This window comes from Chamaea fasciata, unplaced genomic scaffold, assembly GCF_029207755.1.
Source record: "Chamaea fasciata isolate MVZ Bird 193981 ecotype frontalis unplaced genomic scaffold, bChaFas1.0.hap1 SCAF_3, whole genome shotgun sequence".
Lineage (NCBI taxonomy): Eukaryota > Metazoa > Chordata > Aves > Passeriformes > Sylviidae > Chamaea > Chamaea fasciata.
In genome coordinates, this window is record NW_027094088.1 from 78,460,258 (window position 1) to 78,486,834 (window position 26,577).

The 26,577-nt window shown below is 42.2% G+C and overlaps 1 long non-coding RNA gene across 2 annotated transcripts; it reads right to left on the reverse strand.

Annotated features, from left to right (window-relative positions):
* Positions 1-14,579: 14,579 nt before the first annotated feature.
* Positions 14,580-19,127, reverse strand: LOC136287140 (uncharacterized). Of its 2 annotated transcripts, XR_010720076.1 has the most exons (4): positions 19,045-19,127; positions 17,226-17,346; positions 16,858-16,964; positions 14,580-15,304 (listed from the first exon to the last, which is right to left on the reverse strand). It is a non-coding gene; the product is annotated as an uncharacterized lncRNA (long non-coding RNA). The 2 variants fall into 2 exon arrangements; XR_010720077.1 differs by lacking the exon at positions 16,858-16,964.
* Positions 19,128-26,577: the final 7,450 nt, after the last annotated feature.

Here is a 26,577-nt window from a genome sequence, read left to right on the forward strand (position 1 = left end):
GCTTAGAGTATTTGAAGAAAATGGCGACAAGGGTAGTCATAAAGTTTTGCACAGTGTCCCTGTTCTTTAAGCACCAGCGTAGGATGTAGGAAACCAAGAGGGGAACCAAGAAAGAGCCACAGGGAAGAAGCCTTTCCAATAATCTGAAGGGCCACAGCTTCCTCGCATGGGAATGGCCAGGCACCAGGGCAGGAATCAGTGGCCTGATGCTCTTTTCCCTTGTATGGTCTCAGTGGAAAAGTGCCTTTCCATCCCACACAGTATCCCTCTTTCTGCCTCCCCCAGGGAATGTGCAACCCGCATGGGCATGAGTAGAAGCTGCCTTACAGAGGACTGCTGTTTGCAGTGTTGGGCAGGAGTCACTGATGTTTACTTCCCCAGGTGCTCAAGGGTTTGAGTAGACCAACTCTGGAGACACACTGAAATTGCTAGTCATTCAGTGGCACTTCAGAACTCTTAAATTCAGAATAAACCAGAGCAAGCAGTTCCTTAAACTCGCCAGTGGCACCTTGTCCTGCAAAGTGGAGCAGTCAGGCAGTACCGCCACCCCTTGGAAAGTGTCTAGCTTATTTCTTTCCACTTGACAGAGTCCAAAACAGTTCGGTGAATTTCATTTTCGCTATTCTCAGAGTTCACTTTTTACCCATGCACAAAGGAAGAAATACGTTACTAACAGACCAGAATGCTAGAAACATTAAAAAAGTTGTGACAGGGGTGGGGAAGTGAGGAGCTCTGCCAGCTAGCTGTGGACCAGTGCTAGAGCTCTGCCAGCTAGCTGTGGACCGGTGTTTTTCAGCCTGTGATGTTATTCATCACAGGTGTGTCCATGGTTTCCAGGAAGGTGCAAAAGCCCAGAAGTCAGGTGTAAGTCAACTGCAAGTGGTAGCTCTCTTGTTTGGCTTTAACATACCCCTTGAAGTACTTCACAGCCCCCCTCAGGGATCTCTGACCCCCCTCATGGTTCTCTGACCATGGGCTAAACATAACTGTCCTATCACTGCAGCTATTAGAAAGGAGACAATGTCACTTGAGAGGTCACTTTCACAGCCACTGAAGCCATGGGGAGTTGCTTTAGGGGAACAGGGGAATGCAGCAATGATCCATTTCGCCTTGCTGAAAGTCTGTTATCCCTTTCTCTGGAGCAGTGAGGCTGCCTGGTACCCTTGTGTTTAGCTGCTGAAGGGAGAAATGCTCAGCTACTACAAATCAGAGTATATTGTCAAGACATTTTGGACTTTACAGTCCATTTATTTAGCTGTTAAAGGCACTACTGATTCTTTCGTAAGCAAAAAGTTTTTACATAAAATTGGAGACTTTCAGCAGAGAGCACTGCAGTTCCTGTGATGACTATGCCTATGAAAAAAAACTCTTTGGTAAAGAAAAAGGAAAAGGTCTGTTTGACTAGTGACTGCAACAACATCATTTCTAAAGAGACTAGAAGAGGGGCTACTCAATCTCAGATAACATTTGCTCTTGTGGCATGACCTGTTGTAAACCTTGAACAGTGAACGAAATGTGAACAGAGACATATTAAAATGTCAAGCTGCAAAATCTACAAGCAACAGGGAGCGTAATTACCTGAAGAAGTGGAAGGCTTTCCTGAAAGCCAATTTCTTTTCTTTGTACCCCTGCTCTCCTTGCAGTTTTGTGCTCTCTCTACCAAAAGCTACATGGCCATCACACTTAGCAGGGGAGAGAGAGAAGTGGATGAATTATGAGCAAAGCTGGCTAAAACATGGAGATATTTCAAACCTGCCTGGATGTGATCTTGTGCAAACTGCTCCAGGGGAACCTGCTTCAGTGCAGGAGGAAGGAGGTGGACTAGATGACCCTCTGAGGTCCCTTGCAACACCGGCCATTCTGTTATTTGTGGTTCTGTGATAAGCAGAAACAAGAACTTCTTAAAACTCAATATATATTTTTAATGCCAACAAAGTGTGAAGAAAGCCAGCATATTTCTTATAAGCAACTGTTATAGGGAGATGAAACAACTGACATAGGTTATGAAAGAGTCTGAAGATGGCAGCATCTAAAGGAAATAGAGTCACTACAGTTCTTTAGGCCCTCAAAATCATTCAATAGGTTAAACTGAATGTCTTTAGTCAGACATCATACTAAGAAAAATCTCTAAAAGTTAAATCACATTGCTGTATGACTGACCTTTCTTCTGACAAGAATTTAAAATACGCATTTTAAGAAAATCCAGCTTTTGAGACAAATTATTTATATGAGCAATATGGTTTATGGCAGTCCATCAGAAATAGTACTTTTCATGATTTAAATGCAGCAAAATACACATTCCCAGCTTTCGTTTTCCAGAAAAATTATGTTTTCTAAAGCAAAATAAAAGGAACTTATATATATTATTAAAAATACAATATATCATAAACTATGACACATATAATATATTGTATATAATGTAATGTAACAATAGTTAATAAAATGTCATACATAAAATATAAATTACCAAAATATATTAAAATATAATAGTACCATTATTTTCTCATTAATGTCTTTGTTTCTTTCTCTAATAAAAGAACATGTACATCCATGATCCAATTCTTCAAAGGAAATAATTTTCCAAGACAAAAGAGTTGCGAGTGTATAAAAGCATCCCCCAAGAAATCCAAACCTGCCAAGCTCCATTTTATTTTGTATTTCTCTAAGTCAAAAACGTCTGCAGTGAATATTATCAAACTCAGTCTCTGTGAGAGATCCTCTGAGCCAGGTTTCAGCTCAGAAGAAATTGCTTTTCCCATGAGGAGAGTGAGGAAGTCATTGAAATCAGAGCACAATAATGGCCTGGTCTCCTAAAGTTTCGGTATAATATTTCCAGTTGGCACCACTGTACTCTACTTTATTGAGGTATTCAGTGGGCACGTTGGTAACCATGAGGACAAAGCTCAAGGGTTTTCTGCGGATACCTGAGGTGCAGCAAACATAAAATGAAATACACATTATCCATTATATCAGGTCAGTATACAGCATCTCTCTGAAGGCTTTTCATGACAATTCATGGCTGTCTTGGGCCCTTTCAAATGCCTGGATTTCAGGAGGGCAGAGCTGCCCTGTGTGAGAAATCTTACATGAAAATTTAGTGATGGAGGTCAGACCACTGGACACCACATTTCCTCATGGACTGGATTGGCCTCAGCGAGGATGGGGGTGGAGACAGACCCCTCTCACTGGGACTATAGATGTTGGGGAGAAGTCATGGGAAGGTGGGAAATGCTTCTCCAGCCCCCAGCCACTGCTGGCCTGCCCTTGTCCCATGGGGCCATGGGATGGTCACTGAACAGGTGATGGAAGTGGAGGAACGTCGCTGCAATGAACCCAATCACAATGGGCAGCCTGAGAGCTGACTGGATCCCCTGGCACATCAAAAAGCATTTTATAACTGTGTGAGATGTACCTTTGAAAATTAAACTGAAATAGAGGTCATGGACTCTCTTGTTCTCCATCCCCTCACTGCAGGATTTCTCCTGTAGATTAATTTTACTCAAAGTAAAGCAAAGCATGGGTGAGATCCAGTTTCAAGCGAGCAGGTTCTTTTTCAGTACAGTGCTCTGTACAAATTACTCTGTCAAGAAAATGTTACATTTCAAGATTGAAGCTCTTAATATCTGGCAATGCCAAAATTTTGGCTAATACATTGAAGATGATGCAGCTTTTAAGGGGGTGAGGGAAGCTATGTTATTGCTGCTAATGATGCATTCACATTTCTCAGACCTCTTTCATATGTCTACAAAAATGCCTCCTCCCTAAGGGTAATACAATCAGCCTTTGGGTCTAAGAAGTCGGTGAGGGGCTATAGTGAGAATAAAGCACAAGCTCAAAATTCAGACCAATTCGGGTCTGATTTATCTCACCTGTTGTCATTCATCTAGAAGTCAGCCTCTCCCTCTTGGCAATGAAGAGGGCCACTTCCAATTAACCCCTCCTAAAAAGACAAGTGAACCACCTCTCAGAGAGGTGCCCATCTCTGTTCGGCTGGAGATGAGGCTTAGACATTTACCTTGGATGAAGTGCCCAATGTTTCAGTAGCTATGCTTACATAAGAGAAAACCAGGAGAGGATGGCACTAGGAAGCTGTCAAGGCTGTGATTTTCAAATGTCTTGTCCAAAACACTCCAGTGAGGAGTGAAATGGACTTCTTAGGGAAAATAAACAGCCTCAGCTGGTCTCAGCTGTGTGTCACAAAGTAGCTAGTGTGACCAAAGCCTGCAAAGATGTTATGCAAGAAGTCTCCGCCCTCCAAAAGCATACCTCTAAAGTGAGGGATCAGAGAGACGCATGCAGCCAGCAAATACTCCCTCTGCCTCATTTAATCAAGACAATAAAATTTGCTCTGGGATGAAATTAAATCAATTTTCTGATGAAAAACCCTTGGAATTAAATTTCTATTAAACATTTCACCACTGTCTGATTTCTACGGAGATTTCAAATTAGTGTTGCAAAAACTATTATGAGCAAGTACACTCTTCTTACATATTGACAACTAAGGTATTTTGATTGGGAAGAGATGTTTTGTAGGCAGTGCAGTTTCTTCATGGCCCTGTAGTGTCAGCAAAATCAACAGCCAAAAAACCTCTTTTGACAGGTGCTGCATGACACCTCCATGGAGACTCCATGGTCCACCTCAGCAGTCACGATCACACAACACAGCCAAAGTGAGGGAGAAGGGGAATCTGAAGTACTTCAAGCTTTTTCTCAAAACCACAAGTGTTATCTACTGAAAACTTCTGCCCACCTCCCATTCACTTCCTTTGAAAAATGTCATTGGAAAAGACCCTTTTGCTAGCAAGGTCTGGTTTTTACACAGGGCAAGTCTGTCCAATGACAAATGTGCAGATGGCCCAGGCTTTCACTGTATCCAACCTCCAGAGCACTTTGTGCCCCCAATTTCAGTTAACATCAGGGGGAAATGGGAATGTGTGGCACCAACAGACCTGTGTGTGGCACACAGGTCTCTCTACACCAACAAAGGTCTAGTTAACTGCACAGTTAACTAAGGATGGACTACTGAGGGAGATGAGGAGAGCTGGAAGTTCATCCACCACACTGCTGCCTCTCCAGGAGGGCTCCATTACAGGCAAACTTACCCACAACCACCCAAAAGCAGAGCTCCGTGCTAGACATTTGCACGACTATCAGCTTCATCCTCACTTTGATATAGCTAAACTACAGTTTCCATTATGCAATTACCAGGGGATTATGGGGAAATCACCAGTTTCTAGGCACGGTTCTACAAATACCATTCTGCCACCACCCCATAGCAGTTTCAACACCATGCCTTGCAAAAATCTATAAACTCCTGTGAGGAACTAACACAGAATTTTTCCTTGGGACCACAGCTGGGAGAATGAACATTTCATTCATTTTTTTGTCCTTTTTAGTGTTTTTTTTCTTCTAAAAACATACAGGTTTTTTCCTAGCTAGTGAGAGTTGTTCAGCATCAAAACCAGAAATCATTTTTGAAGGAAAACAGTCTCTTTAAAAAAAAATCTTGACTAAAGATACTGTTGACTTTTAAAAACAATTTGAAGACAGAGGTAAAGACACTCCCAAAAATCTTATGTTCTCTAAAATGCATGGGTTCCTGGCTCTGAACCGGCATTCTAGTTTGAAAGGGACATCAAGGACCATCATCTGGTCCAACCTTTCTTGGCCAAAGCATGTTCTAGACAAGATGTGCCAGCACTCTGTCCCTCTGAATCTTAAGTGTCCACTGTTGGGGAATCCACCACATCCCTGGTGGGACAATGCATCATTCACTTGCAAGCTAAATAAAAGTGGGCATGAAGTTTTGAAAAGTGAAAGGAAGGAAGGAAAAAACTCTTAGAGTGTTTATATGATTATTACCTTTTGCCTGAAACTAAAGCTCAAAAAAAATCCCCAAGTCCCTTTTTTAAAATCTATGTCAAGAGTGGTCATTTTACAGCATGCATGCACCACATTTTTGGCAGGATGATGAGCTCTGAGAACATATGGATTAGATCAGGGCAGATGGGGTGAACCTTTTCCGGTCAGTGGGTGCCTTGCAGGTCACACAGCCCTCCAGTCCTGCAGGTTTCCTGTACCAGGAGGTGATCCAGGTCATTTCATCACAAACACTGGAAAAGCGATCCAGTTCCTAAAACCTTCCAGAAGCTCTCATAAGTTTTTTGATCTCAAACACCTCCCAAAGTCCAAACAGAGACTCAGGTACCTTGGAATACTGTGGTGAGCCAAATCAGGGCTGTGAGGTGAGGCTGGTTAAGGTCAAAATGCTTGCCCATGCACAACAGGCTTTCTAACAGAAGGATGAGTGCATGCATGAATCTGCATGTATGTCCCATGTGCACAAACATAATGCTGTTGTCACTCAGCCCACAGCATGACTAGCAGATCCTTTAAAAAGAAACCACACACGCACAAATATTTTATGTGCATGCCTTATACATAAGGCATGGGCCAAATGACTTGCCCACACAGTTCTAAAATGTACCCTTTTCCTCCCTTTGGTGCCAAGGAAATGTTATTGACTACAAATGGTGACAGGGAGAATTGCACAATCCAGTCCATACGTATAAAAACCAGCAGGCTGAGCATAAATGTCTATTTGAAGGAATACAGATGAATCAGTAATGATATTAGAGTGATTAGCCAACTGCCTTAATTGATATGTACAAAACCATATGTGCTTATAAGCTTACAAATGCTAACTCATGCTTATCACCATCTGCACAGAAAAGCCACAGTAAATTTACTTTTTCTAAGTGCAGGTTTGTCATTTTAAAAGAGATGGGCTGAGGAGAGTAGTGGAAGGCTGTGCCATGAAATGTTCTTTGCCAGTAGCACAGGGGTCTCTCAGACCAGATTTGTTTAGTGACTATAACAGAGCTCAATTATTGTTCAGGTCAGTGCAAAGACATGAGGGAAATGTAATAATCAGCTTTTCAAGAACAAAAATAAAAGCAAATTCTTAAGAGAAGTTATGAGGAAGGCCAGTTGTACATTGGCTCCCCTCCCTCGGCAGCTTTCTCCAGGCTCTTTCCTAGAGATGTGTATGAACCCACAGCTAAAGAAGGCTAAAGAAGATCAATCCAGAAGTGCCTAAATGATATACAAGCCCACAGGCAAGTCACTGGTCACCACAACTTCTGCTGGAAGAGCAATGATGGCCAGAAACAGTTCAGTGATTTTTCACAAAGTTACTGTGAGAGTGTCTGACTGTAGGTAGAAGTTCTTACCTTCAGAGCCAGGTAGAGTGGGAGCTTAAAGTTGAGGTGCTATATACATTCATTCCAAGCACGTGTGTTTTCCCATCCTGTGGCAGTACAGTTATGTTCCAGATCACCCACAGTCAAGGGCAATCAGTGATATTTCTGCTAATACAGCCAGAGCACAAAACTGCAGTGTTGATGCCAGCTTCATGCCTGACCTTAGGGAGACAACTGACATCCAACCTGGCATAAAGACCACAACATAATTTGGTCCTTCTGATCCAGGAGAGTGAATTCTGTGTCACGTATCAGTTTTACAAAGTTATCAGGTGTCCTGTAAGGTTATGGGATGAATCTATGAAGATATTTGGGAGTTAAATTCTGCTTAAAATGAGGAGATAAGGGGGAAGTAGTGTTTATACAGCCCCATGGCCTCAAGGCTAAGTCACTTGCTTAAGCAACACAGTTGAAAGTTTCATGCTGCCTGTCTCCACAGAAAGATCCATCAGAATTTGCTGTGGTACAGCCTGCCATTTTTGACTCAGACTTCATGTCAGAAGACTATTAAGATAGAAAAATTGATCAGGATTCTCCTGACACGTCTGAAACATGGAGGATATGCATGTGTGACAGGGGCAGGTGAGTTACTCTCATTTTAAAAATCTTGACAGCTCTGTGCATTAATAGTGTCATAAATATTGTATCTGTGCTGCAAAGGAAACTGAGAAGTTGTTATAATTCAGTTGTCACCATTGTGTGGGCACTGTGTTGTGTCTGGGTGACCTGCAGGCTGAGAATAATAACGAGTGTGAGTCATCAGACCTCACCAGCGACTAAGTGGAGAGGGAGTATGTGATGGGTAAAGGCTTTGATCACATTAGACAACAGCAGCTGAATGAAGGGTTGGATGAGAAGGTGCATGTGAAAAGCGTGATTATTAGACAGATCTCAGTAGTTCTCGAATGACAGGGAATCCCTGGGTGCTGGCAATAAGTGTCAGTCACCGCCAATTTAACAGGCATGCCTGAAACAACTCACTCCAGAGGAGCTGGTAAACATCACAAGGGTGCAAATAAGTAAGAAACTGGTACAGGAGCCCCTGACATCCTACCTGATGTCCTTCCTGCCATTGCACCTCAGGAGCAACAATGACTGGTAAAGCACAGTCAGTACAGGAGCAAACTACAGGCCATGATCTAGTTTGGATATGGGCAAATCGTGTCACAGGAACACAGATTCCAAGTCGTATTTGGTGGCCAATGGCACCTTATGCACATGGCCAAAGCAATATAGTTTCAGTGCTTCCTGAGTCAGGTATTTGCAGAGCAAATTAGTCCTTTGGGAAGCAGCTGCTCTAGAAAACCCAAGAAACCATCTCAGCTCTGAGACTCTCTGGGTGTTTTCTTCAGCTGAGGTATCCCACTTTCCCCATCTCCCTGTGCCCAGGTGCCTCGAGCTATAGAAATCTACGCAGGATTTCACAAGTCCCAGAATGATATTGCAAGAGCAAGTTATATGCAATTGCTACTTTGAAAAGGAACACTCAGACATGAAAAAGAGAAGTGAACTTGGCCTCGGTCCCATGAAATCCACATACCACATAGCTTACCATGTAAATACAGCAAATTAGGTCAACACAAAAAAAAAAAAAAAAAAAAAAAAAAAAAAAAAAAAAAGACCTAATACAAAATAGTACAGGAAGTACTGGTTTTATTCCAGGTGTTTAGCAATGCATGCATACATTAGCATACATTAGCACCTTGCTGAATAGAAGCTTGGGGTCAAAGCTAGAGCATGAGAAAAATGAAATGTACATCTCTAAAATGTGCTGGCAGGGCCCCAAAATAGTGGCCTCAAAACCAAAGAAACTTACTGTATTTTTACACAACTATAGCATGTGGTATAGAGTCAACACGAGTGTAAGCCAGAGTGGCACACATTAGATGTACCAATGGATTTGAAAAGCAGTAGTAAATATGGAACCAGAATCCAATGACAATTTTCAAAGGCATTTGTGATTCCAAAACTCAGTTTTATGGCAAATATAACAAAAGAGATCAACAATAGAACTGTATGTCAGTAGTTGCACTACTGCAAAAGAGGACCAGGAGGAACTTGGTAGCTTATCCAAATCACCCTCATCCCAAGGAAGAGTCAATGATACATTTACCAGCACCACAAGGGCTGGTAATGTAAACCCTATATCATAAACCCATATATAAAAGCTTCCAGTAACTGCAAGTTAGGCTGTGCACTTCCTGTCCTACAGACATGGCAAGGAAGTTTTTCTTTTCAAAGAGACTTTTAACAAATTTGAAGGCTGTATAAGTTCTTCATTCTGTACACTCTGCTGACCCAGTTACTTTAGTCCTCCTGTGGAGCCCATGTTTTTGAGATGTGTCAGCAGTGGTGTTCTCCTATGGGTTCCCTCCAGCTGATTCCATTTTCTTTGAAGTGCAGCATCTAAAATAAGTCTTAGAGCTGCAGCAGAGACCCTTCCAGTGGACCTGACCAGAGCAGCAGGAATATTTAATTTGTGCTGCAGGCTAAACAGATGTCTGTATTCCCCATTGTAACACTTACCTTTTTCTTTTTTCATCATATAGACAGAGTTGCCTCATGTTGAATCTGCAATTCATGAAAAACTCCAGTCTTTTCTGCAGATTTGATGAAAACCAAGTATCTTTCATAAGATATTCTTGTACAGGGGTACTTCTACCTGAGTGTGCTACCTTGAATTTTTACTTCTTGAAACTGACCCTCTTTATTTTCAGACCATGCCTCTGATTTGGGATGACTGTTACAAATTTCTAGTCCTTTCTTTCAGCACTTTAGCAGTTCCTCATATACATCATCCAAATCATCAGTGGGAACACAGAACAGAGTTATAGCACAATTATAGCATCTCTTTCGCGCGTGTAATAGTTGCTGGTATTTTAATCTATTAAAAAATCTAGAGCTATGAACACTAACATTTACAGATGGTACAAAAAGCGACATACTAAATAATGCCAAGTCAATGATACAAAGAGTTCTAGGTAATTTTGTAAAATGGATTCATCTGACAAGTATAAGTTTTAATATGTCAAATTGCAAATCACAAGCATCTTTGGAAATTAAGAACGCAAATCACATCTGTGGGATGAGGAAGTGTGTTTTTGAAATGGGGACTCTCAAACTTAACCCACTGAAAAGGGATCTTGAAGCAAAACCACAGCAGGGCATAACAGCAACACTTGCTTAAGTTAGCAGTAATCACAAAAGAGAAAAAAACATCCAAGGAAGTGATCTTTTAAGGAGTCAGAATGTCTCCTTCATAAATATTTCCCATGCTAAAATTAAATTGACAATTCGTTTTTCTAAGAGGCCATCAATTCACTTCTTTCAGATACTTTCCCACCTGCTCATCATATGATATATGCACATCAGCACCCAATATCTGCACTATCAGCATGATTGCTTACTCAATGAAAGTAGCAGTGACGTTTGTACTGCTGTCAAATGAGGGGAGAATTAAGGTTTGTGTATTCAAGGCATTAGACAGATGCTTAGGACAAGGAACAAAATGCTGCAGTCCCCAGAGGAGTCTGCAATAATCCATTTCAAATTTTCAAAGCCTTAGCCTGTAGCACAGAAACTGCACAAACTTGTGGCTTCCATTTCGGAAAGTTTTAAGCAAGGAAGTCTTAAGTAGTCCAACTTGTCAGTATGTCTGATCATAAATAATGCTTATGTTTAAAGGACTAGTATGGCTTTACAGCTGAAGAGCTGAGGCTGAGAGCTCCATTCTAAAATCATCAATGCTGCACAGCTGAGTGGATACCACTGAGATGGTCATTTGCCCAGAGATAGTTAGAAACTAAAGAACTGAATAAAGTTCTTCAGGGCTTGGACCACTAACAGAACATATCTTCTAAGGGTTCATCAAACAGCAGAACATTTTTTTTAAATTTCCTGCTAACAACTTTCACGAACCGGAAGAAGGTTTGCAAGGAAGAAATGCATTGTCAGACCTCCATGTATCAGCATTTTCAACCAAAAAATGAAAATGCAGGAGTAGTCTGGTTTCTACCATAGGGTCACAGATAGACAATGTCAGATCCCCAGATCTGTAAATTCAACAGTCTTTCCAAACTGGATATGGAATGCCACCCATCTCATCCAGCCCATTACTTGCAAGGATGGCTGTCTTAGATACTTTTGGAGGCTGGTGTGAAACCCTTGCTATACCAAGGGCAGGGTTATGCCAAGTTGTACTTGAAAAACCTCTGTCTGTTTTGAAAATAGTGTTGCAGAGAAGGCCATCTATCTATTCATCCAAGCAGACTTTAGAATCCAGTGCCTGGAACTCCTTGGAGAACTTCAAAGAGCTTGGAGAAGACTTTTTTTTGCTCCTCTATGATACTGAGAGAGAACTACTGAACCAGTTTTCCTTAGCTAAGATGCAGCTCTGAAATCTCCTTTATTTTCTATATTTTTAATGTCTAACTGCCTGAACTGGTCCCATACAGCACAGCACAGATCTAACCTCTTTCTAATGTATTTAAATGTATGCAATAAAAGTTTGGCTACAGTGCAATTAAAGTGCCATTTCTGTTCATTTTAAATGTCAGTGTAATTAAAGTTCACAGCTAATAATATCCATAAATCTGTAGACTTTTCCAGGTTCCTCATTTAGTACTTCTGGAGATTTCCATATGTGAAAACGTTGGCCTCTGTTATCACTCATGCATGGATAGTTGTGGTGCTTCTCTGATTGCTGTCTTTGACCTAAAGCTTGCCTATGCCAAATATCTGCTGCAGGATGATATGTGGTCTATCATTTTAAACTACTTGTTGATCACTTTTTTATCAAAAATCACCTTCCTTTTCACGGTTCTTTAGTCTGCAAACAACTTTACCGAGATACAGGGGTAGTGCATCCCCATGCACACTAGAAATGGATGAATGTCCTTGAGATTCAGCTGCTGCACCTGCAGCAACTTCCTTCTGCTTTTCACACATCTATGCCAGACATCATACAGTCTCATCATCACTGCACTGTGTTTTTCTGGGGTTTGAGGGGTTTTGACTGTCTTATATGCTCCCTGTGCCACAGGTAGAGCAGAGCTAAACTCTCATCATGGCTACTGTCTGAAAAGCCCTGGGTGCTCTCATGTAGTTCCTTGTTCCCCTGATGAAAACCAAGAGACTTTTCCCCTCTGGAGATGGCAACATTCCTTACATGCAGAAATTTCAGAAAGCTGCTGATAACCCTCAACCTCCTCTGTACACCCTTCCTTCTTCTGGTCATTCAGCCACACAGAGTATGGTGAAAGAAATCCACATACCTTCTCAATTCAACTAACTAGAAGTGTAAACGGGATACTCATAATGAGCAGAGTAATGGAGTAGCACTGAAGTCCATGAATACAGAAGTGGCAATGCCCATTTTTGAAAGGAGCTAATACACAACTGCCAGGGATTTTTTAGCAATATTCATACTAGTTAATTCGTCCCAACATTATTAATTGACCTTGAAGCATCACTGTGAAATACTTTTTTCTTTTGAGAAAGTCCAAATCCTCCAGGCACAAAAAGAAGGGTCACATGGATCTCCCCCAGTAAGATAGCACAACCCAAATGCACAGCCCGAAGTTTCCCACAACAGTGCTTTTTGAATTTTTTTTTTTTTTTAAGCTTGTCCCAGCTCCCAAGATAGGTCCCTATATGGGCTGCTGCAGAAACAGCTCTTGAAGAATTGTCTGCTGGCTGTAGTCTCACCCTCCTCAGGAATGTGGTTCTGGAGTCACTGCATGAATATCAATGTATTTGCAGCAGGCTGATGAGGTTCAGCATCAGTGTACTTCCACACTGAAAGCACTTGGGAAATTGCTGTCATCGACTATCAGAAAAAACAGAGGGAAATGGAACAAAACAAAGAGAATGATGTGGATTATTTAAATGGGCTACAAACTCCTTAATATTGCTTCTTGCCAGTGCATAAAAGTCCCAGAAATCTGAAGGTTTTATTCCAAAATAGCAGCATGGTTGACATGAAAGCAGTTAAACACCATGCCAGGACTCATTTCCCCATGTCTGTCTGTCTAAAATTTGGGTGTCTCACTGTCTCTGGCCCCTCTTTAAACAGCAGAGAGCTAGGCACTACAGTAAGTTGTGACACAGGTAAGGAACTTGAGACTGATGATCCAGATCGTTCTCTAGATATCCTTGCCTCACTCCAACAACAGGATAACCTTTTTACAAGTAAAAAATGTGAGTTCTGTGAAATAAATCCTGCCCAACTTGAATACACTGACACTGGTTTTCCATGTGGCATCACTCCTCAGGCAGGAACACAAGAGAGAGAAGAAACTTTGAGTGGGACCTTCTTTTGTCCATGTGCCAAAACTTCCACCACAACACCTGTGGTTTATCAGCATGTGAGGGTTATGCCAGGCAAGCAGGTCTGTCTGCTCTGGGAAAATGCCCTGCTCAATCACCCGCCATCTCCCTGGGACCCCAGTACCTGCTGCAGATTGATCACATTGCAATGGCATCTTTCTGAGCTGCAGTGTCTGGAAAACACTGCAAAGGAGAGAAAACAAAATTTAGGAAGCTAGGCCAACACCACAAGGAAGGAGATGCTAGGCCAACACCACAAGGAAGGAGATGCTAGGCTTTATGGACTGAAGAGACGTCCTTCAGTGACACAGTCTTTTGCATTATAAATAATGAGTATGCATCCTGCTACCAAAGCAGACACCTATGGAACAACTTATGCATCCTTATAAAACAAGGCATTTTTGTTAGTCTGCTTTGCTTATAGTAATGCCAAAGGGAAAGAGAGCTTGTAGACCGACAAAATTACTTGAACACATTTTCACTGGAGACTCCTGGATCCTAAGAGAATTTTTCCTTCTAATTTAATAAAGTCTGAATTCATAAACAGCTTCTTGAACTAGAATTTCTACTTTGTTGAACTTGCATTCAGTCTCACTACCTCTGTCTCTGATCTTGGCTCAGGATGACGGCTGATTCAGATCTGTGCAAAAAGAGATAGTGCCTTAATTGCTAATACAAAGAAAACCTTATCTGTTTCAAGCAAAAGTCTGGTGGAAGAGGAAACTTACAGTTACAGATGGCAAAATCTATCTTGTCCTTATTTGGGCTGGTTTAAGCTTTGGGGAATGAAACAGAGGGGAACTGTTTGTTTGTCTGTTTGTTTTGCTCTGGGAATACAGCTCTTAAAACAATTAGTCATTTCAGAGAAATTAAACAGAAGCAGCAAATATAACTGTGAAAAAGCTACTATTCATGCCCACATTAAACTACAACAATCTTTTTATTCTTAGAGAAAGAAATTAGATGTTATTTGATTTGAAAACTTATTTGGTCTACTAAATGCAAACAATTCAGAGATTTTCATTGCTTGTGTGCCCTTCCCGAGCAGGGAAGGACAGCGCACATTCCCAGTTATGACAAACTTCCCACTCCATATTGAAGTAATACAGTCAGAAAATTGAATATTCCCAGTAGAAATTGGAAGTATTTCAGTGCCATGGCACTGAAATGGTGCTGTTCTTCAGCATATTTATAATGAATTACAAGCAGCACACTTGCACAGCTGACAATATTAATATTCTGACCTTAACACTCATTAATATTCCAAAGTGACCGAGCTCATACCTTACATTAACCTTCCCAATAAAGCTCCCAGCCCTCCTACAACACAAGAATCACAAAGCTGTCGACACAGGCCAATGTAGGAATCCAGGCAGGGTACAACAACCAGGCAGCGTGGAAGAAGGAAAGCACACTCCTTGCCTTCTTTGGGATGGAGCCACATGGGCACAGGTTGGCTCTGCAGCAGGACCAGGAGAAGCATGAGCACGTGAAATATGGCTGGCTCAGACAGTGCATCCTGAAATGTAACCGTGCCTTGGATGGTTTGGTATGGATTAGTACCAGCTTGGCCTGCTCGGAGCTTGCGTGAGCTACTGGGTCACTGAGGTTACAAAATCCACCTCCAGAATCACACTTGCCCAAGCATAAGGCTGGGGTGATTCTCCATTCACTTCACAAGTCTGTTCTTCAGATGATGAAGCAGAAAAACACAGCTAGAAGTGAGAGAGAGGGAGATGTGTTTGCTTTTTCCAACATGGCAGGAGCATGAGGAAAGCACAGGAGCAGAGGGTGACCCAGTGTCCCCTCCCCTCCCTGTATACATACAAGGCCAGTGACAGACCCAGGGCCTGGTGAAGTCTCCAGGGGAGGACATGTTCTTCTCTGTGTCAAATGCAGGCCCTTCAGTACCTGCACAACATGGCAAGGACAAACTTTGGGGCTGACTGAGTGGCCTCCCTTTGCCTCTTGTGAAGCTATCAGGAGAACTCCCATCAAATTCTACTCACAGAGCATGCCAGGTACTGCTGAAAGTCCCCGCACAGGTGGAAATCACAAGAAAGGTCACTTTTTATCAAGTGTTTCCATTTTCCATTGTTATTTAGGGATAGTATTGAAGAAATATCAGTCATGAAGAAGTGTAACAGATAGTAACAAGATCCCATTGTGTTAGTGGCTGTACAAATCCAAAGACGAGACAGCCACTCTGCTAAGAGCAGGGATTAGAAGATACTAATGGAATTTGGGTTACTTATCAGTGACCTTTTGGTCCATGGTAGCCTCTGAATCATCATTAAATACTTTGTCTGACATGCAGATTTCATATTCAAAACTGAGTTACTAAATCACACACAGGCATTAGCTATTGCTGCAGGAACCACCAGCTGTTTCCCCTTCACATTGTCTGATGCTCCACACATGCTTGGAGAAGCCCTGGACACCCTTTTATAAGTTTGATACTATCCTTTTATAAGTAAGTTTAATAATACAGATCTTCCCCTTGGAATAAATGCCCAGCTAGTTTTGGTAATTCTCAACTTCACCAATTCAGTCCTGTTTTTCTTAAATTCATGTTAAAACCTTTGCAATTCTTCCTTTGGATGGCAAAGAAAAATAATGTCTGTCTTTGAGAAAGGTAACAAGCTCAACCTTTTCCTGCTGCATCTGAAACTTCTGTGTGAAGAAAGAAGAACACTCGTCTCGTGGCAAGGGACTTCTCAAATGGCAGCTTACCTCATCTGATCCTGGCAATTCTCTGGCAATACTGTCTATGTTTGAGCTGCACCAGTACAGAAATATTGAAGATCCTCAGCTGAGGACAGACAATGAATGCAACTCATTTTTATAACAACCCTCTTCCTGTTCCCTGATAATGAATGGAAATAAATATTGTAAGGTGTGATTCAAATAACTGATCCTGTGGCTTCAGAAAAGGGATGATGACTTCAAATAGTCAAAAATTGATACACTGTATGGGACTGGATGCAGATGGGCACGAGAGCCAAGGGAACTGCAGTGACAGGCAACAGCGCAAGAGGATGGAGGAGCTATGGATGTAAAATAGTTAATTTCTCCAGCAACTAAATATTTGGTATGTCCTGTACTACCTGCTGTTGTTAATGAGCACATGTCAAGTGGAAAAGAAGAAGACTAAGAGCCCAGAAAGCATGAGGTGTGTCTAGAATGCTGCTGACTGTCAGGACCCATCAGGACATCTTAGCCCAGGGACAAGCTTGGGAACTTGGTCCTGCAAAAGAAACAAACCTACCTGAACATCTGCTGCATGAAAAGCTCAACCTAGCAGCTCCCAGGCATCATGTCTGTCCCTGATGGCAGTCCAGGCTTCATGAACAGACAGCACAACTGTGGCTGGTCCTAGAGGGAAGAGGTTTTCTTGACCTCCCTGAGGTGATGATTTTATAAGCAAACCCCAGATACTTTAATGCTTTACTTTATCAGATGAGACAAGGACTATGTGATGGCCAGCTCCAAGGGTCCTGTCTGATTTGGTGTCATTTCTGTGGTTTGACATCAATGTGTGCCTCTGTTGCCTTGAGGAGAGCTGACGTTTTCATTACTGAGAGTCACGTCTTAGGCAGTCACTGGAAAACATCAGACCGGAGCGATAATTCTTACCTTTAATCAAGCTCCGTAGTAGCAGGGAAGGGGTTATAAGACAGTCTCATCCAGGGTCTAAAGGCACTTGAATTGCAAATGGTGTTTGTTCTGGCCCTTTTATGCACTAGCACATCTGCACCTGGGAGCAGAAAAAGGAACCACATGCTTTATCAAGGATAAGTGAATTCAGTATTCATTTTAAAACATTAAAACTTCTAATGGCTTCCCAGGAGTGGTCTTTATGTGACACAATTACACCGTTACTGAATCTTCCTTTTTTATTCTTGCATGACTTTCACTGGGGAAAATCACACTGAAAGCCACAGCTAGTTTATAAATATTATAGTCCTGGCTCTAACTCTTTGCCAAGATTTTCCATTAGGTGCAGGCTATGTTGAGTAAAACACTGTGTTGAGGCCAATATACAGCAAGCAAATTTTCATTTAATATCTCAGCTTTTATTGCCCTGTTTGCCCAAAACCAAATAACATTACCGCTTGTTATCAGAAGATTTAACTTGCATGCAAGCCTGCTTTGATTTTATTGATAGTCCTTTTAGGTATCTCAGAGTAAATTTTCAAGCTATTTGTAGGCACAAACACCAGCTGCAGGACCAGTGAGGTGTGCAGGCTGCTCACATGTTGCTAGCCTGACAGGAGAAGCAGGAAAGACAAAGCAGCTCAGGCGCAGTTGAACCCAGGACATCCACATGCACGGACAGATACATTAAGATTTTGGGGCAGATACAGTGGGGTTTTTTTGTTTGGTTTGGGTTTTTTTATTTGTTTGTTTGGGTTTTGTTTTGTTTCCTATCTTTCCCCCTAGTTCTCTTTTTTTAGTTATTATTATAACCACTGGTTTTTGGTGAAACCCTTCAACAGTGATTTCACCTTGTGCACATCATATGCTACAGGAATGGAAGCACCACAACTCTATGTTTTATTGATAACGCATGGGGTTCAATTTCAGGTCTGACAGTAAGGAAAGGGTGTCTTACCAGCATTACCAGGGCATTTTTCATGGTCATATTTGGATATGACAGCCCTGGAGAGCTCTGCCAAACCGTTTTTCCCATTGTCATGCAGCTGAAAAATAGCCACAAGGCAACTGTGACAGTGAGGGAGGAGGAGGGAAGGAAGAATTGGCTTGAGACAGCCTTGTGCCTGGTCTCCTGCAACGGCACCCTGTCCCTTTCAGAAATGTCACAGTTTCCTGGCTGGTGCTCCACCTTACCTTACACAGCGGTTCGCAGGGAACCAATACTGTGTTTTTAGGTTATAAAGTTATGCCAGCTTGAATGGGCAGGTACCACATGTGCAATTTTGAGTGACAGTTGTGGTCTCTTTAGGGTAGCCACAAGAGGGCAATACGACCAAATCTAACTTCCTCTTTATGAGATGTCCCTTTCAACGGAAAGTAGGTATGTGCAAAGCTCATCCCTGCAAGATGTTGGGTGCTCTGTGAGGGACACATGTTTAGGTAGAGCTGCCTGGTGTCAGGGAGATGCCTGGACCAGGAACACCAATTTTGTCCTGCAGCCTCAAGCCAAGTCAGCCTCACTCTGGAGCCATAGGCAGGTCACAGGCAGAGCCCTTGTGCTATTCTGCTCCCATGGTCCTGTACAGAGCCCAGCAAGGGAGGGGACACTGCTAGTTCTGGTGCAGGAAACTTGGTGGGAACTGCTCACCCACCCTGGGAAGCAATCAGAGTTGCACCACTGCTTTCAGGAGACATCTTCCAGCTCTGCAAGCAGTTGTATGAAATGATAAATGCTGTCAACGTATTCAAATAATCATGTCCTTTGCCCATACTAAAAGCTGAAGTGTTGTATACTCACCATAACAAATCCCAGTGGGAACAGGAAGAATGTACCCGTTGTGAAAGTACACATTGTAGCAGGGTTCAGCAATTAGCTGTATCAGAATAATGAAGAAAGCTGCTATTTGCATAGAACATCACTGCATTTTACTTTTGTGTTTTCCGTTTAGCAACCTTCAAACAATCACTAAAGAGACAAGTAGAGACAAGAACAAGAGGGAAAGCTGTATGTTTACTTGCTAAACACAATGTGCCTTGAAAGTAACAAAAAAAATCATATGACTGTTGAATCCAGGTCAGCCCTGTGTGAACAGTCCTGCTAATAGGCCTCATTATCAGAGGGAAAATTAGTTCTTGCTGTTGGGATTGTTATAAATGAGGACTGTTAAAAGCTGAGTTTATTACTGTGAGGCTGGGCTGCATTTAAAAACGTTATTGAAGATTTTCCTGTCCTAACAATTTTATTAGAAAACACTTAAAAGATCATCTGAAAATGTGGTAATTTCTGAATAATAGAAACAAGACATATTCTACAGCATGCAAAGGTATTGTGGGTTTTTATCTAAGATTTATGTAAAGGAGGTTAGAGATGATGGTGACCTCCATGTGAGAACTGGCTTACTAAGAGTTTAGCCCCAACAATGCACCAAGTTTTGCAAAATGGCTCCCAGAAAAAAGGCCTTTGGGTTGAAAACTAACATGCAACAAGTTAGAGAAGACTACCTGACACTGGGGAATGGCAATTTAGCTCCAAGAAACTGGCTCAAATCCAGACGTACTCACCATAAGTAAAAGTAGCCAAGTCCAAATGGTCTACCCACCAGGGTGCAATGGTTTGGATTTCTCATGGATAGAAGTCTCAAGAGAAGATAGATGTCATATGTGTATCTCTGCTGACCTGGGTTGACTTCACTGTGAAGCAGACACTGCTAATGGCCCCAGATGTTTCACTGACAGAGGAGAGTGCCCAATTTCCCAGTTCAGAAGTCAATGCCTGCTGGGCATATTTAATTCAAGTTTTAAAGTCAAATCACAGGGCAAAAGAAATATCATCCCTGCAAGACTAACTGGGCTTGTCCCAGCAAGGAACCACTCAAGCTCAAAGATTTATCTTCTTGCAAAACCCTTTCCTCTGAGGTTGTCTGTGAAGCAGCACAGACCAGAGCTCACACTACCAAAGTATTTGGACTGTGGTGGCCTGGGCGAGGGAATGCATACGATCATCACATCATTGCTGTTCATTTCTCCAGAAAACCCCTTTAGAGCCAGGAGGGAGGGATACAGCACAAGTTCTCCCACTCTTTATGATGCAGGAACTCAGGACAACCTTCTCATTACAAAACCTGGGAGCCACAGAATGTGCCTCTCGCCATCAACAGCCACGTTGGTATGGGCACAGCAGCACCTGGATCCCTGCATAGGGTGGACGCCAGTCCCATGGACACCAGCCCAGCAGGCAGGGAGACATTCAGCAACAGCAGCTCGGGTAACTCTGCAAAGCATCGTGCCCTGCTGTAAGGGATATGGCAGGGACAGCTGAGGAGGATTTTGTTCCATCAGCTAGCTGAAGGAAGGTCAAGACAGGCCGCCAACCTTGTCAGCTGGTCCTATGGGGGAGAGCCCCTGCAGCGCAGTGCAGCAGACACCATACCTCCCCCTTCCATATACCTCCATGGTTTCCTGGAGCTCAGAGTTATGCGAAAGGTTTTGCTCCATTTCCTTCCATGGCTATCATGTCAGCTCATGGGTAAATTGCCATGACAATTAGGGAGAATAATAGGAAGACGTGACATATGTCCCTTTTACTTCAGCACTGTCTGCCGAAAACTGGAACTAAAAAGTACCAGGCAGCTCCTTCCCTGTCTCTGGAATTTCGTAGAGAGTGATTCTAAAGCATTAAAGAGGCATAAACTAAATTAAAAATAATGAAAGAGAGTGCATGATTTTCTTTGTAGCAGCCCTTGCTTGCAGCAGTTCTGTATGTTTCAAATAAATAGAGTAGATGCTGTGAAACCTTTTGGAGGTTAATGAAAACCACTAACACAACAATAAAATCTTCTCACAGCTGGAGCCAGAGTGCAGCATTAATATTTACTAGCCAATGAGCATATTTACATGACAGAGAGGATTCTAAGAGTATCTTCAATACACAATTAAGACACACACATGCTCTGGCAGGAAAACAAAATAAATTATTTTGTCTATGCTACCATCTCTGGTAATGCACTAATAATTACAAATGTATATGCAAGGTTATTGCAATAGAGAAGGTTTTGCTGCAAACTTTATTCACATTTAAGCACATCTTGAAGTCAGTTGTGGCTTCTAAATCATTGGACACAGAGGAATAAAACCCAAAGGTTTAATTTGGGATCAACTACTTCACCACATAGCCTGTCGACTAAGATTTAGTGTGAGAACTATGGATATATTTCAAAATTGTCCAGGTAACAATGGCACTCGGTGTCTGAGCCTAGAGAAAAACAGTTTGGTGAGCAAAATACATCTCTTTTAACTAGATAATATAAGATTACATTCCTTTAGGTCTACTCTTGTCTTTGGTGCCAGAGTCCGGGTGGGATCTGCAGTGATGATGGCCAAGAGATCTGAGTACGCACAAGTCACAGACCATGAGAAAAATGGGACATGTAAGATGCACCTGGGTTTGCAACATCTGCGCCATGGTGTTTTCCCAAGGAATACTACAAATCAACATCACTACATAGGTCGCCTGGCAAATTTGTATTGCAGTTTTATTATCTGGTCTAACATATGTCAATGGGCTTGTTTGTACACACAGACCTGACTTATTTACCTGAAGGTCCAAGGATGCATCAAAGTAGGGATATTTTGCACAAGGACAGTTCTCCATAAATGCGAAAACCTAGCTTACAAATCCTGTTATTTGACCAATCAAGCTGTAAATAAGTTTTCATAACAAAGTGGTTTACTTATCATAGCACATTAGTTCATGTAGCTTAGGTACAGCACCAACAGTGAAATGCTCTGCACATTCATTTCTATTTGTACCAAGAAGCATCTAATTCTAGTGCTGCTGAAAGCTGAGTAAGGTGTGCTGCATTAGAACATCAGTTTAATCACGTCATTCTGGTTTTCTGGTTAAGTATTTGCTATTCATTTGAATTTCTGCTACAGGAATACCAAGAGAATGTGTTGTAAATCCTAGACCAAAACAGCTGAGAGATGGCAAAAGAAAATCTTGTCAGTGTTCAAAGAATGAATGATTGCCTATATCATCTTGCCTTGAAAATCTGAAGTACAGAAAAAATGAGCATCATTCTTAACAAAAAATTATTTGGTTTGGTTTATCAGCTATTAGTGGTTCCTTCTGCATCTTTCAAGACTCTGTTGTCAAAATGTTATCAAAAACATGTTGTTAGTGAAGGTCTTGGAATTATTGTAAAGAAATTATTAAAAGGGAAAAGGAAAACAAATTTGGTCATTCAATTTATTTACCTTTTTTGACTGTTTCTCTCAGCTTAGCTAATAGAAAGTCACAAACACTGGTCTTGTTTCATGTTACCAGAATGAGTTCCACTATCAGGTTGTCAGAGCTGCCATATTACGGCTGCCAACACTGCAGGAGGATATTTATTGCTTGAGAAACAACAGTTCCCACTGGATTTAGAAAACAATAAAATTGCAGTATTTTATAGGGGATAAGTTTCATAATGCCAGAGGTGATTGTCCTCTTCCCCCCTGACCCTCCACACCCCATTTCCTTTCCCTGCTCTGCTCCCCCCAGGCTAGGTCTGGGACCACTCCAAGACAGCAATGCTCTCTGCATGACAAGCATGCTGATGCACTGAAAGGAGAACAACTCTAATTGCCAGCTTAAGCCTAAGACCGCACAAGGGAATTGCTAAGCAAGGCTCGAGGTCACGTACAACCAGCCTCGCCCCACTGAAACAGAGAATGACACCAAATGTCATTAGAGTATCCCCACACAGAGGACCCTGCAGCAGACCCCAGACTGACCTGAACACATCAGGAAGCAGGGGCATGCTGGTTTTAGTCTCTTCTAACCATAGATGCTAATTCTCATTTCAGAGCATGAAACAAAGGTAAGGCCTTGGAATAGATTCACAGGTCTGGCTGAAGGGCAAATAACTAACACTCCTGGAACATAAAGAGTAAAGGAAGCAAGACAGAGTCCGGTTTTTATTTAGTTCTATCTTCCTTTCCAGCATCAGTAAACTTTCACTGCAAGCCATATCTTCTAGAAAGAAATCACAAAGGAAAAAAAAAAAAAGGAAAGAGATGGAAAAGCATAACACTATGGAGATGGTTAGAGACAAGGAAAGTGGCTGTCTGATTTTAGGCAGAGAGACAGACAAAAAAGTTATGAAAATTGATACATTTCTTGTATGAAAAGAAGGGATGCATAAAGAGGGAGTTAAAAAAAGTGTTTAAGAGTGAACAGAAGCCAAGAATGAAATTCTGATAAGCACAACACAGTGCTTGGCAAAATATTTCCCACAGGATTTAGGAAGAAATGTCCTTAATTTTTCCATTAAAAAGATTCCTCATACAAAGAATTTCCAAACCAAAAAAACCAAGAGAAATACAGACAAGTGCTTTAGCTCAGGGCCTGGAGTAGGGAAGCCATGGTTTAAAGTCATGCAGAGAGTCCACAGGAAGTTGCACTCCCACCACAACTTACAAGCGTGGTTGTTCCACCATGGTGCCAGACAAGCATCTCCTTCCCATCCCTGCACACAATTTCTCACTCATGGGAGGCACAAAATGCAGGTGCTGGGGTGGTCCAGCACCAACGTGTGCTGCAGATGGACACCTCAGCAACAGCAGCATGCTAATTAGCAATGCAGCCTGTCCCAAAGTGATATAGAAGATACAAGCAGATACTCAAAACTAGGAAGTATTTTTTAAAACTATCACTTACGACAGACATTTAGAAAAGTTCCTGGGAGAAAGTGTGCAAGCCATTCCATTAAGAGGTCATGGGATCTAATTGTAGACACAAACATTTGCAGAAAATGGGTTCTCAGACACAGAATAAAAATCATCATGACCTTATTGTTTTAAAAAGAGAGAGATCCTTGTCCCTACATGGAAGCTGCACATAGCACTCTTAAATGAATGCTATTAAAGCTACTGATGTACCTATCAATGAAGTAGATGCTGAGTGCCTAAAGAGCTTCTATCCAGAGGTCTCTTCTAGAGAAAGTTCAAGGTGCTGGTTTTGCCCCTGCTTGTGGCCAATCTTTACAGCCAAAGAGAGCATTGCTTAAGCAGATAATCAGCTTTTGCTTCTGACACAGTTTTAAAAGCTGTCTGGGCAGGTAAGAGTGTACAAGAGGTTTGAATGCGCCAAGGGCTGGATTTATACTGACACTGCACTGGGCTGTCAAACATAGAGCAAAGACATGAGCTATGCAGCTGCTGCCAGGGTGTGCTGGGAGCTGTTTACTTTGTCCAGGGGCTGTTTTTAACCTGAGCACCAGCTAAGAGCTTCTCTGGGGAAGCAAGCTTGCCCAAAGCCACACTTCACAAAGGGTTATTAGTAATTTGCACAGGAGACCAAAGCAGGTATTAGTGGAGGGTCAGAGGAGATGTCACACCTGTTCTGACCACTGCTCAGGCAGGTCAATAACCAACCCTTTGTGGTGGTCTGGATGCCTGGCAGTGTGGGACACTCCAATCCTGCTTCTGTCCTCACTTCTCAGTTTGTACCTCTGTGATCTCTGAGACGTTACAGAGAAGCTGTTTACATCCAAGCCCCTGAAGTGATGGATCTTTGAAGTCATAGTTGTTGTCATAATTGCAACAAAAACTGGGATGGAGGTACCACATTCTCCAAACTGACTCATCAACTCCCCAACACCTTAATGTTCCCAAGACAGAAGAAAAAGGATGTTATTACCTGCTGCCTGCATTTGTAGATCAGTTGCCCAAGATGTAGTTGGTCTCAAGATCAGTGGCTTCACAGGAAATATAAAAACTTCCATAGCAATAGAATGACCTGGTGAGATTTTCCAGCTGCGACTCTCGTAGCTTCTCTGAGTCCAAAACTCTAAGATGCCTGTGGACCTGGAAAAACATCTGGCTTGTAGAGTCTCTCACAGCATGTGGTGGGGTACAACTAATTCCTTTCATAGCCACTGCATTTTGATGAATGTAGCACAAGGACAATAAAGCAGTTTCAGTCTAAAACCCTAGCTCACACGTCGGTACAATGGACTAAATTTATTAAATCTGGGCCACATCACCCCAAGGAGCAATTCATAATGTCAACAGGACATTAAATGGAAGGACTTGTCCTCTTAGCAGTCAAATCACACATCACCCACAGCCCAGTGGAGGACCCTTTTGCAAAGGTCCATGGCAGTTCATATGACCTAATAGCATGCCTTTGAGTCATCAGAAGGGCACATCTCACTGAACATTAGGCAACAGCATGCGCCTGCAGCTGGTCAGTTCATAAAGAAAGGTGGGGAGATAACCCACTGTGGACACAGTAACGACAATACTAGTATTTCATAAAATCCCCTTCCATTTGCCTGGGAAGGGCTGATTTTCATCAGGGGCTGATATAGCTTGCCAGACCTTGACAGAACCAGCTTTACTTCACTTGTGCTCTGGGCCGTTTGAGGGTGGTTCCTAGAGAGGTCACTTCCTTCCTGCTGCTGCTATCTGGGCTGGCAAGCCTGGGACTCACAGCACAGTCCCAGTCCCCACCTGGGGCTTGCCTCCTGTTAAACCACTTACACCATACCATACCATATATCTCCATACCTGACCTCACCATCAGAGTGGGGCACGTCCGAGCTGTGGAAGACCAAGGGACAAATGAAAACCCACGGCTCAAGACTCTCTCCCAGATTTTACTTCTCCAACCTGTTTGCAATCACATGTCAAGGGCATTTAAACCACATGGTCTAAGAAGCCCAGCCACTCAGCACTAATCCAGAAAGAGGCAGCTTCCAATATTAATGGGTATAAGCCTGATAGTTTGCAGATCCCCTCCTCTCTAGCTCTGGCACAATTGCACACATGTTGCCTACTGGTATCCCAAGGCCTCCTTTTGACATTCTACTCACACAGCCTGCCAAATGTCAAGACGAACAATTACCTCTGGTGACTGACATGAAGGAAAAGAGCTTCAGCAGTCATTAACAGAGGCCTTCACTACAACAAAACACACTCATTTATTCTCTCTTCTTAAACCACAGCTTGTGAAGAGAAAGAGAAAAAGACAGATAAAAAGAGCAAGCAAGCAAGCTTATTTTCCCTTCTGTAAACTTAGAGCTGTTTTCAATTTTATGGGTTTTAGCCTGAAGAACTGTGCAATTCTTTTTTAAAGGAATATATAAATTTCCATTTGATAAAAAGAAGAAGTTTGCTCTCTAGTGGCTGAATCTAAATAGCTCAAAAAAACCCACAAGCTGGTGAAGAAAGGGAGAGTTTAATCAAAACTGTGCTCAGTTCCTAATCTTTGTGCCATAAAATATTTGATCTTTACCAATACTCACTGTCCAACAATTATGACAGATCTGATTCTAATAAGCAA